At 47.7% G+C, this 12019-nt stretch overlaps 1 protein-coding gene across 2 annotated transcripts in view; it reads right to left on the minus strand.

The window, feature by feature from the left end:
* LOC124000492 (guanine nucleotide-binding protein G(o) subunit alpha-like) overlaps positions 1–12019 on the minus strand; it is a 180453-nt gene that overhangs the window by 76277 nt on the left and 92157 nt on the right. The window lies entirely within an intron of this gene.

Here is a 12019-nt window from a genome sequence, read left to right on the forward strand (position 1 = left end):
AGTTGGCTGGATGAAATAATGAGAGATATACAGTTATTTACTCTTAAGCACCACTGACCTGGAACCGAAATGACAGCATGCTGACAATAGGTTGTCATATTAACCTCACACAGTTAGACATATTGTGCCATAACTCTTAGTCACACAAAGACAAGGCCAGTCAGGTCCGTTCATTTGTCTTAACATCTCACTCTATGTCTCTATCTAGATTTGGTCTATTCCTCTTCTCTCTCATTCCCTCCAATCTGAGACCCCATCTAGAAGCGGAGGGCAAGAGAGAGAATGCTCCCAGGTGGTATGGTTGCCATGGAAACCACCAGCCATCAGAATGAATCATCAGTCACCTGCAGCAGGGTTTTTTAAATCCGTTTCTCTGCTGCTGCTGACACCGTGCAGCATAACAGTCCTATCACAGCCAGCAGTCATTATTCTCTGTGTTCTGCTCATTCTGTCAGCAGAAAATTGACAGCTCAAATTCATTTGTAAACCCCTGGATCACGTGACCAGCAGTGAGGTGAGGTAGCCCAGAAATAAATGGCTATGTAGCCTACACTGAGTGTACAAAACATAGAGGACACCGTCCTAATATTGAGTTGCACCCCCCTTTTTGCCCTCAGGAAAGCCTCAAAGCGTTCCACAGGGATGATGGCCCATGTTGACTCCAATGTTTCCCACGTTGTGTCAAGTTGGTTAGATGTCCTTTGGGTGGTGGACCATTCTTGAAACACACGGGAAACAGTTGAGTGTCAAAAACCCAGCAGCGTTGCAGGTCTTGACACAAACCGGTGTGCCAGGTACCTACTACCATACCCCGTCTTTTGTCCTGACCACTCACCCTCTGAATGGCACACATACACAATCCATGTCTCAATTGTCTCGATGCTTAAAAATCCTTCTTTAACCTGTCTCCCCCCTTCATCTACACTTATTGAAGTGGAGTTAACAAGTGACATCAATAAGGGATCATAACTTTCACCTGGATTCACCTGGTCAGTCTTTGTCATGGAAACAGCAGGTGTCGTTAATGTTTTATACACTCAGTGTATGTATTGATTTCAAAGAGAAGGAAAAATGTCATGGATATGAGTGTGTGAGGGAGAGGCTGTGGCTGGCAGTGTTCTGCTCTGTTCCACAGTGAACACCGGCTCATGCTGCTGTTATATCTTAACCTTCCATTAGCAGCGCCAGGCAGCGCTGGGGAATGATTAGGTGCTAAATGCCAGCGCGCACCCGCACACCAGCTCTACACTCAGCCACACAGGCCATGCATTATTAAAGAGCAGCCACTAATTGCAGCGCCAGCGAGGAGAACAGAGGCACGAACGCACACACACACACAATAGCAAACAACAATACCAATACTAACATGCTCATCAACACATCATATCACATTCACATCTTTGAACATAACACAAAAAAATCACTTGCACTGTCAATCACAATACAGGAATCACACAAACAAGCTGGCTTGAATGCGAGGGCTTGCGTGGCATTAGCCTCAGGCAAACAGGCAATGGATGTAAGAGCCTTCCTTTTTACATTTATTCGTTTTTGGTTGATTTTTTAATGTCATTTTACCCTTCACTCAGCAACTTCACTCCCACTCATCTACGGTTCCAAATTCCAACCCTCGGTTTCCCTCAGCCCATCCCACCTATTCCTGCTGGCTAGAAGACTCTTGTTTCTTTCTCCTTTACTTTAGAACCATCAAATGTGCTTCTATAATGATTTGTGAGGCGGATAGAGAGCTAACTCTGGGGATGTACTGCATCTCATTCTGGACGTGAGCAGCGGGCCTTGGAAAGCACTGAGTCAGTTTGTTCATTACCTGCAGTAGCACAAGGCCAAGGATCATTAAACTGCCTGTGCTGAATCAACTTTACACACACATGGTCTCACAAATGCAGGGACGAACACACACACACAGAAAACAGAAACAATACATACTAATGGTATCATCAGGGAAATTCTACAACCATCTTGATAACAATAAGTACAGAATATGCCTCATAAGACAGGCCCAAAGACTACAGAACCTGTGTTTAGATTCACTGAAGGCAACCTAGAAATGAATCATTCTGACATTGGAGAAATCCAGTGGAAGGTCGTATTAATAAAGCGGAATAGTAAGTCAAGGCTATTCTGTTCAGAGGAAGAGCTCTAACCTCTGCCCTGTGGAAAGCTGGGAAAATGATGTTTTCTTATCATGAAGGAAGTTTAACAAATGGTCACATGTTCAGTTCTCTTTTCCCCACAGAAGATGGTAAAGACCCCTCAATTTAGTCCCAAACCAGACGCAGATGTTTCTACCGGTCCAATCTACAAAGACAGCATAGTGTCCCTTACCTGCCTACCTCTTACCCAGTGCAGTCAGACTGTTCAATATGCATATCGCTGCTGAGAAGTGTGTGTGTGTGTGTGTGTGCGTGCGCGTGCGCGCGCGTGTGCGTGTGCGAGTAGTTCTCAGGAGACTTGGAATGGCTTAGAATCCAAAGCAAAGACAAAAGAAAGAGCTGAGCGCAAAGAGTGTGGAGAAGTGGTACACAATGACTTATCCACTGTACTGCGGTGCAATAACACTGTCAGGGTCTGAAAGTAATCCTGGCAAGATGAATTTGTTTGTCTTTGTCAAGGACGCTGATCTATCAATCAGTGTGGGAGTGGCAGAGGCGGTTCTAGCTTGTATGGCTCCCTCGGTGACATCCCCATTCTGCACTAATTGTCATTTTTATTCAGATCATTTGGAACAACACAAATAAATAATCATAACATTTAAAACAACATAAATATATACAAAAATAAGACTCATTAATATCAAAAAGAAATAACAATGACAAATAGAAACAAATGTGTGTTGATTTGTCACTGGAGCCTCAATACATTACCCATCCCCCAACACTGTCAACCAAGAGTCAAGACTAAACCCATCCCCCAACACTGTCAACCAAGAGTCAAGACTAAACCCATCCCCCAACACTGTCAACCAAGAGTCAAGACTAAATCCATCCCCCAACACTGTCAACCAAGAGTCAAGACTAAACCCATCCCCCAACACTGTCAACCAAGAGTCAAGAATAAACACATCCCCCAATACTGTCAACCAAGAGTCAAGACTAAACACATCCTCCAATACTGTCAACCAAGAGTCAAGACTAAACCCATCCCCCAACACTGTCAACCAAGAGTCAAGACTAAACCCATCCCCCAACACTGTCAACCAAGAGTCCAGACTAAACCCATCCCCCAATACTGTCAACCAAGAGTCAAGACTAAATACATCCCCCAACACTGTCAACCAAGAGTCAAGACTAAACCCATCCCCCAATACTGTCAACCAAGAGTCAAGAATAAACCCATCCCAATACTGTCAACCAAGAGTCAAGACTAAACCCATCCCCCAATACTGTCAACCAATAGTCAAGACTAAACCCATCCCCCAATACTGTCAACCAAGAATCAAGACTAAACCCATCCCCCAATACTGTCAACCAAGAATCAAGACTAAACCCATCCCCCAATACTGTCAACCAAGTGTCAAGACTAAACACATCCCCCAATACTGTCAACCAAGAGTCAAGACTAAACACATCCCCCAATACTGTCAACCAAGAGTCAAGACTAAACCCATCCCCCAACACTGTCAACCAAGAGTCAAGATTAAACACATCCCCCAATACTGTCAACCAAGAGTCAAGACTAAACCCATCCCCCAATACTGTCAACCAAGTGTCAAGACTAAACACATCCCCCAATACTGTCAACCAAGAGTCAAGACTAAACCCATTCACCTTGGTGGTGTGCAGACTGCTTTTATATTATTCTGAACCATTTCACACAAACCAGAAAAAATGCAACAATATTACTGTGAAACTATATATTCACAGTATTATGAATTAATTGTGGTTTATTTTTGACTTCCGAGAACACAGACATTCACATCTGTCATAGGGAACTAACGAGGGACGGAGAGAGAGGGGAGGGGACAGTACAGACAGGTCGGCCACCGAGTCAGAACCGCAAGTCTTTCGCCAATCAAATGCTGTATTTTGTCATTTCTTGGCTTGCAATGTCAGTAAAGCAGGGTCTATCATCAATGAACAGGATATTTTACACGCAACATACCGAAGACTTAACACATATTCCCATTATTAGCAAAGAGAACGAGCAGGTGAGAAAAAATAATCCATTAGGGATTTTTCTTAATGTTAAGGATCCCAATTTTGTTTAAATGGTCACACCCCAATTGTACACAGATACACGTACACATTAACACTTGTGCAAGTGTCTACATCCTGTGTGGTTGAGGGCATTTCTTGAAAAATGTAGGTTACGGTAAATCATCTTCCAATATTGCATAAAAAATGTAAATTATGATGATGGAACAGCTACTTAGTATTTAATATATTCAGCTCCTGTGAGTAACCCTCCTCCTACAGTCATCCCCTGTACTGCATACCCTCTACAGACAAATTATTCTACAGACATGTCATGGCACGGGAGGTGACAGCTAAGCATCATTTGGGAAAGACACTGGTTGTTGTTAGGTAGAAAGGCAGTCTGATCTGTGGGTCCGACAGAGATCATTGCAGCGCTGTCTGCATGTTATGCTGCGGTTGGGAGCAGGTGGTCAGAGTCAGACAGGATGAAAAGACTTTTGTTGTCCCGCAGATGATTTGGAAACGGTTGTCCTTCTGCTTTGTACTCGTCAGCCTACCTATTGTATTAAATGCACATCTTCTGTCGCATTCTTCACACACTCAGAATTCGCTGCTTCAAGTTAAGTAGCCTACCTTCCCTCCTCGCTGGGCGCACCAGATCAAGTGCTCCTAATATATGTGTGGTCTCAGTGAAATAAAGTATAGGCTGCCTATATGGGTGGAGAATCACATGGCATTTATCTTTCCAAGGAAATGAACTTAAATATGATTAGACTATAGTTTACTACAGTGTCTGTACTGTACTGATAATGGAAAGAAGTGGAGGGCACTCAACATTTGGATCATCACTGAAAAGGAAAAGGCCTTCTCAATTTCAATAAATATTGATTGGCTACCCATTTGTTTGTCTCTGCCTGCAAATCCTCCCCATAAAAGGTAGGCTAGCTATATCCTATATCCAAAACGTAGCTCAAGAGAAAGTGCAAGTGTCCGCTCTCATCATTCTTGCTGCTTCAACTTCACTAGCCTTAACATGACACATCAGCTGTGCGTGTGGTCTCAATTAAATATAGTAGGTTATAGCATGGGCAGAGAAGCACGGGGCAGTTATCTTTCCAAAGAAATGTACTTCCTTAATATGATTAGGCTATAGTTTACTACATTGCCTATAAATAAATATTGATCATCCATATTTGTCTCCTGAAAATCGCCCCACTCCTAAAAGGTTGGATATAAAACGTAGCTCAAGAGAAAGTGCAAGTCTTCCCAACTGTGCTCTCTTCAAACTAGGTCTAGCCTATTGGCTGATATAGTTCAGTAATACAGATAGCCTAATATAATGGTCGGCGTGAGAATCTTTGGTAGTTTAACCTACACTATATGTCCAAAAGTATGTGACACCCCTTCAAATTTGTGGATTCAGCTATTTCAGCCACACCCGTTGCTGACAGGTGTATAAAATCGAGCACACCGCCATGCAATCTCCATAGACAAACATGAGCAGTAGAATGGCCTTACTGAAGAGCTCAGTGACTTTCAACGTGGCACAGTCATAGGATGCCACCTTTCCAACTAGTCATCTCTGCCCTGCTAAATCTCCCCCTGGTCAACTGTAAGTGCTGTTATTGTGAAGTGGAAACATCTAGGATCAACAATGGCTCAGCCGTGAAGTGGTAGGCCACACACACGCTCACAGAACGGGACCACCAAGTGCTGAAGCGCGTAGTATGTCAAAATCGTCAGTCCCTCGGTTGCAGAAATCAGTCCCACGCAGACCTCTAGTCTGAGGCTATCTGGAATAGGCTGGAGGGGAGAGCTACAATACATCACATACACAGGCACTGTACACAATTGTTTACATATGCACAAAACCACATTGCCCAAAGTTCCTACTGTGTAGTGCATTTTGTGCCCGTAACAAATTAATCTTAGCCCCCACAAGAACATACAACATACTGACTGACAGAACTCAGTCTGCCACCGTGACAGGGAGCCAACCTTCAGAGCAGAAACAGTTACTGACTGACAGAACACTCAGTCTGCCACCGTGACAGGGAGCCAACCTTCAGAGCAGAAACAGTTACTGACTGACAGAACAGTCAGTCTGCCACCGTGACAGGGAGCCAACCTTCAGAGCAGAAACAGTTACTGACTGACAGAACAGTCAGTCTGCCACCGTGACAGGGAGCCAACCTTCAGAGCAGAAACAGGTACTGACTGACAGAACAGTCAGTCTGCCACCGTGACAGGGAGCCAACCTTCAGAGCAGAAACAGTTACTGACTGACAGAACACTCAGTCTGCCACCGTGACAGGGAGCCAACCTTCAGAGCAGAAACAGTTACTGACTGACAGAACACTCAGTCTGCCACCGTGACAGGGAGCCAACCTTCAGAGCAGAAACAGTTACTGATTGACAGAACACTCAGTCTGCCACCGTGACAGGGAGCCAACCTTCAGAGCAGAAACAGTAACTGACTAGGCACAGACACACATGACTTTAACCTTGTCTCCTCTCATCCTCCTATTCAGATCCAAACGTATCAGCCAGTTTTAAATAAGATTAAATCATTATAGAATTCTGTATTATTTAGTGCTACAAGAACAATCCTCTTCCATCGGCAGCTCAGTCGGGACACAAATTGGAGACAGGGGGAAAGGAGGAGTTTAGGTGGGATGGAGGCGGGGGATACGAGCGTCATGAAGTAGGAAACTAGGGTAACGGGACAAGCATGGCCAAAAAGCTCCTTCGCTCAGCGTGCTCTCTCCTGGTCCCCATTTTCCCCGTTCCAACTCTGGGTTTACTAGGCCCAGTCAGAGGGACGGGAGAGATTACTCGCCTCTCTAAACCCCTCCTTCCACCCCCCAATCCTTGCCTCAGTCTCAGTAATGGAGGAGAGCGGCTCTCTCCACTCCTCTTTTATCTTTCCTCACCACCTGCTGGGAGTTGCCTTCACTTCCTCTCTGTGATGTGTCGGCCTTCTCAGACTCCTCAGAGCTCCGGCCAACACCCCATCCCTGCCTCGCCCCGCTACCCCCTTCACCCCTCTCCTCAGCTTCCACAACACCCCATCCCTGCCTCGCCCCACTACCCCCTACCCCCCCCTTCACCCCCCCTCTCCTCAGCTTCCACAACACCCCATCCCTGCCTCGCCCCACTACCCCCTTCACCCCTCTCCTCAGCTTCCACAACACCCCATCCCTGCCTCGCCCCACTACCCCCTTCACCCCTCTCCTCAGCTTCCACAACACCCCATCCCTGCCTCGCCCCACTACCCCCCATCCCTCCTCAGCTTCCCAACACCCCATCCCTTCGCCCCCACTACCCCCTTCACCCCTCTCCTCAGCTTCCACAACACCCCATCCCTGCCTCGCCCCACTACCCCCTTCCCCCCTCTCAGCTCAGCATTCCACAACACCCCATCCCTGCCACAACACCCCCACTACTACCCCCTTCACCCCTCTCCTCAGCTTCCACAACACCCCATCCCTGCCTCGCCCCACTACCCCCTTCACCCCTCTCCTCAGCTTCCACAACACCCCATCCCTGCCCCACTACCCCCGCCCCACTCAGCTTCCACAACCCTTCGCCCCACTACCCCCCCTCTCCTCAGCTTCCACAACACCCCATCCCTGCCTCGCCCCACTACCCCCTTCTCGCCCCCTCTCCTCAGCTTCCACAACACCCCATCCCTGCCTCGCCCCACTACCCCCTTCACCCCTCTCCTCAGCTTCCACAACACCCCATCCCTGCCTCGCCCCACTACCCCCTTCACCCCTCTCCTCACTCCACAACACCCCCCCTTCACCCCCTTCTCTCCTCAGCTTCCACAACACCCCATCCCTGCCTCGCCCCACTACCCCCTTCACCCCTCTCCTCAGCTTCCACAACACCCCATCCCTGCCTCGCCCCACTCCACAACACCCCATCCCTTCCCCACTACCCCTTCCCTCTCCTCAGCTTCCACAACACCCCATCCCTGCCTCGCCCCACTACCCCCTTCACCCCTCTCCTCAGCTTCCACAACACCCCATCCCTGCCTCGCCCCACTACCCCCTTCACCCCTCTCCTCAGCTTCCACAACACCCCATCCCTGCCTCGCCCCACTACCCCCTTCACCCCTCTCCTCAGCTTCCACAACACCCCATCCCTGCCTCGCCCCACTACCCCCTTCACCCCTCTCCTCAGCTTCCACAACACCCCACCCTGCCTCGCCCCACTACCCCCTTCACACCTATCCTCAGCTTCCACAACACCACACTGTCTTAATATTTAGCAGGAATTCAGTTAGAGAGGTTTCATATCTTAATTATATTCCAGTTAGAGTTATCTTTAGGCTCCTTAATTAACGGCAGGCATTCACATTCATTAACGACACACTGGTTTTATATTTAGATCGGCTGCTGGCTGGTTGAGGGCTAATGCATTATTAAAAATACATTTCTCTGTTGCTGGATTCTGGAAAATCCACTCGTTTCTGTCCCCCCCCCCCCCACACACACACACACACACACACACACACACACACACACACACACACACACACACACACACACACACACACACACACACACACACACACACACACACACACACACACACACACACACACACACACACACACAGACACAACAAACACAGTGAGGCACTTAAGAGATCACAATGATCCATCTCTGTTTTGTTCTCTAGTCTTCTGTACTGTATTTCTCTCTCTCGTTTCTCTCTCATCCATCATCTCTTTCCCTCTCTCTCTCTTCACTGTCTTCCTCTGCTTGCTCTCATCTTCTCTCACCCCCCCCTGTCCCTCTCTGTAACTCTCCTCTCTGTGTGTCTCATGGCTTCTCATGGCTGAGGCTGAGGGAGACAGAAGCGGGGCCCTGTAGTCCCCAGTGTGTGGAGCCGAGCGTGTAGATCCATTGAGAAAGCACTGTGGCCCCCTTGTCCTGCCAGCTCTGGTTAACAGTGGGAGCCATGGAGGCTCAGCTGTTTTTTAGGGGGATTAATCCAGTTCAGCAGACAGCTATGTTTCCCCCTGACCTCCTTGATATGACAGAGCCAGTCAGCCAGCGTTGTTCGGAGCAGAGTTGTGTGATGAGGAACTGTTCACCGGGTGCACTTAATTCTGGAACGCATGCCGCAGCCCAACCAAAGCCCTTACTCTTCAGAGGAATGGCCAATTGGGTTCTGAGCTCCATGTCTCATGGGAGAGAGCAATGTTCATCTTTCCCTGACTGTCGTCAACTACGACCATCCCTGATGGCATGTTATTCCCCATAGGTATCTGACCTGACATACACTAACACACACTGACGTCAAGTTCCCACCACACATATGAAACAGACATGGGATACAAACCGGAGATGCTGTGTGCAGGTCTTCTATGAATGACCAGAATACTACAACTGACCACGTCTGACTTGCTACATCGACTGTTCAGAGCCAGAGACATTGAATAAATAATGAGGGTATCATGTTCTGTATAGATCTGGACCAACCACTACTATACACTACAACTCCATAGTGGGTTGGCGCCTGCGGCACTTTAATAACTCATGATAATGTGGATCATTTGGAAAGTCCTTCAAATTTCCAGTCTAATGAGTGACAGGGTGAAGGAAGGATTGCCAGGCAGTGTCTCCTCCTACTTCTCTTCCTCCTCCTCCTGATCTGCCAGAGGTCCCAGCAGTAGTGATGTGGTGACAGAGAGGCCCCAGCACGCAGTGGGTAGAACTGGGCCTTGATCCACAAAGCGTCTCAGAGTAGGAGTGCTGATCTAGGATCAGTTTAGCTTTTTAGATCATAATGACTTTGATTATATGGACAAAATCCTAGATCAGCACTCATACTCTGAAATACTTAGTGGATACGGGCCCATCAATCTGCTGAGGAAAGGAGCTGAGGTGTACATTGTCTAATGGTTTGACTGAGCTGTGAGCCCACTGAGCCATGGGAGAGCTCTTCAGAGACTGAGCCACAGCACTGCCTCCAACAAACCCACCGCCACAGAGTAAACAAGGAAATAAAAAAGAACCAACTGGGATAAGAAGGAAAACAGGCGGTGTCTGACAGTTAGTCCACACCCCCGCTCTACTCTGCCTCCCCCTCCCACAGTCTACCTCCTCTCCTCCCTCATCCCATTGCTCTGCTGTCCATTAGGATTCAGCTCTTCAGCTCACTCAGGCCACATGACTGATAGATGGCATGCAATAAACACAGGAGAGGCTCAGAGACCCTGAACACAGGGAACCAATCACATGGACATGAAGGCCAAGGTGGCTAATGAAGGGAATCCATCACCTGGGGGGTAGATCTGAGACAAGCAGTCAAAGGAGGAAAGGGAAAGGGGGTTACCTAGTCAGTTGTCTAACAGAAAGGGGGATACCTAGTCAGTTGTCTAACAGAAAGGGGGATACCTAGTCAGTTGTCCAACAGAAAGGGGGATAGCTAGTCAGTTGTCCAACAGAAAGGGGGATAGCTAGTCAGTTGTCCAACAGAAAGGGGGATACCTAGTCAGTTGTCCAACAGAAAGGGGGATAGCTAGTCAGTTGTCCAACAGAAAGGGGGATACCTAGTCAGTTGTGCAACAGAAAGGGGGATACCTAGTCAGTTGTCCAACAGAAAGGGGGATACCTAGTCAGTTGTCCAACAGAAAGGGGGATACCTAGTCAGTTGTCCAACAGAAAGGGGGATACCTAGTCAGTTGTCCAACAGGGGGATACCTAGTCAGTTGTCCAACAGAAAGGGGGTACCTAGTCAGTTGTCCAACAGAAAGGGGGATAGCTAGTCAGTTGTCCAAGTCAGTTGTCCAACAGGGGGATACCTAGTCAGTTGTCCAACAGAAAGGGGGAGTTGTCCAACAGAAACCTAGTCAGTTGTCCAACAGAAAGGGGATACCTAGTCAGTTGTCCAACAGAAAGGGGGATACCTAGTCAGTTGTCCAACAGAAAGGGGGATACCTAGTCAGTTGTCCAACAGAAAGGGGGTTACCTAGTCAGTTGTCCAACAGAAAGGGGGATACCTAGTCAGTTGTCCAACAGAAAGGGGGATACCTAGTCAGTTGTACAACTAAACGCATTCAACTGAAATGTGTCCTCCACATTTAACCCAATAAGGAAAACTGCCTTAAGGGAAACGTGCCTTATGGGAAACGTGCCTTATGGGAAACGTGCCTTAAGGGAAATGTGCCTTATGGGAAACGTGCCTTAAGGGAAATGTGCCTTATGGGAAACGTGCCTTAAGGGAAATGTGCCTTAAGGGAAACGTGCCTAGATGAACTAAAAACTAACACAGTCACAACAAAGCAGTGGTGGAAAGGGGCTTGATTTACAGTGGGCTGATTTACAGTACTGAGCAGGTTTGGAGCTTTGCATACCCCTCCTTATAAGGTGTGGAGAGTGACTGTGGCTCACATAAACATGTAGAGTGATGTAGAGCAGAACATCCACCTTCTGCGGCACTAACCCACCTCCAAAAGTTCCCTTCCTCTCATCTCCTCTCCAAATAAAACACCTCCTGTTTCTCCTCTGTGAACTCCAGCTAATTTCACCACCTTGTGATTGTGTCTGGCAAACAAGGAGAGACAGGAGCAAAGCATCAGGGGTCTGTTTTTAGCAGGAATGTCCACATTGGCTTGGATGTACTTTTCATGAGTAGATCATATGATGTGAGCGGTCATTCCTGGCAACAAAGACAACGATGTCTCTCAGGCAGCTCCAAAGAATAATCCTAAAAAACAAGTCAGAGTCGATTCAACTCAACCTGGCCTCCAGCCGGAGGGGTTGTTCTTACAGGATAAGTGCACATTGATTTCTGAGGGCTGAACCCACCAGAACCCAACACTCCAAACCTGTCACGACACAGAC

Source organism: Oncorhynchus gorbuscha, linkage group LG02 (assembly GCF_021184085.1).
Source record: "Oncorhynchus gorbuscha isolate QuinsamMale2020 ecotype Even-year linkage group LG02, OgorEven_v1.0, whole genome shotgun sequence".
Lineage (NCBI taxonomy): Eukaryota > Metazoa > Chordata > Actinopteri > Salmoniformes > Salmonidae > Oncorhynchus > Oncorhynchus gorbuscha.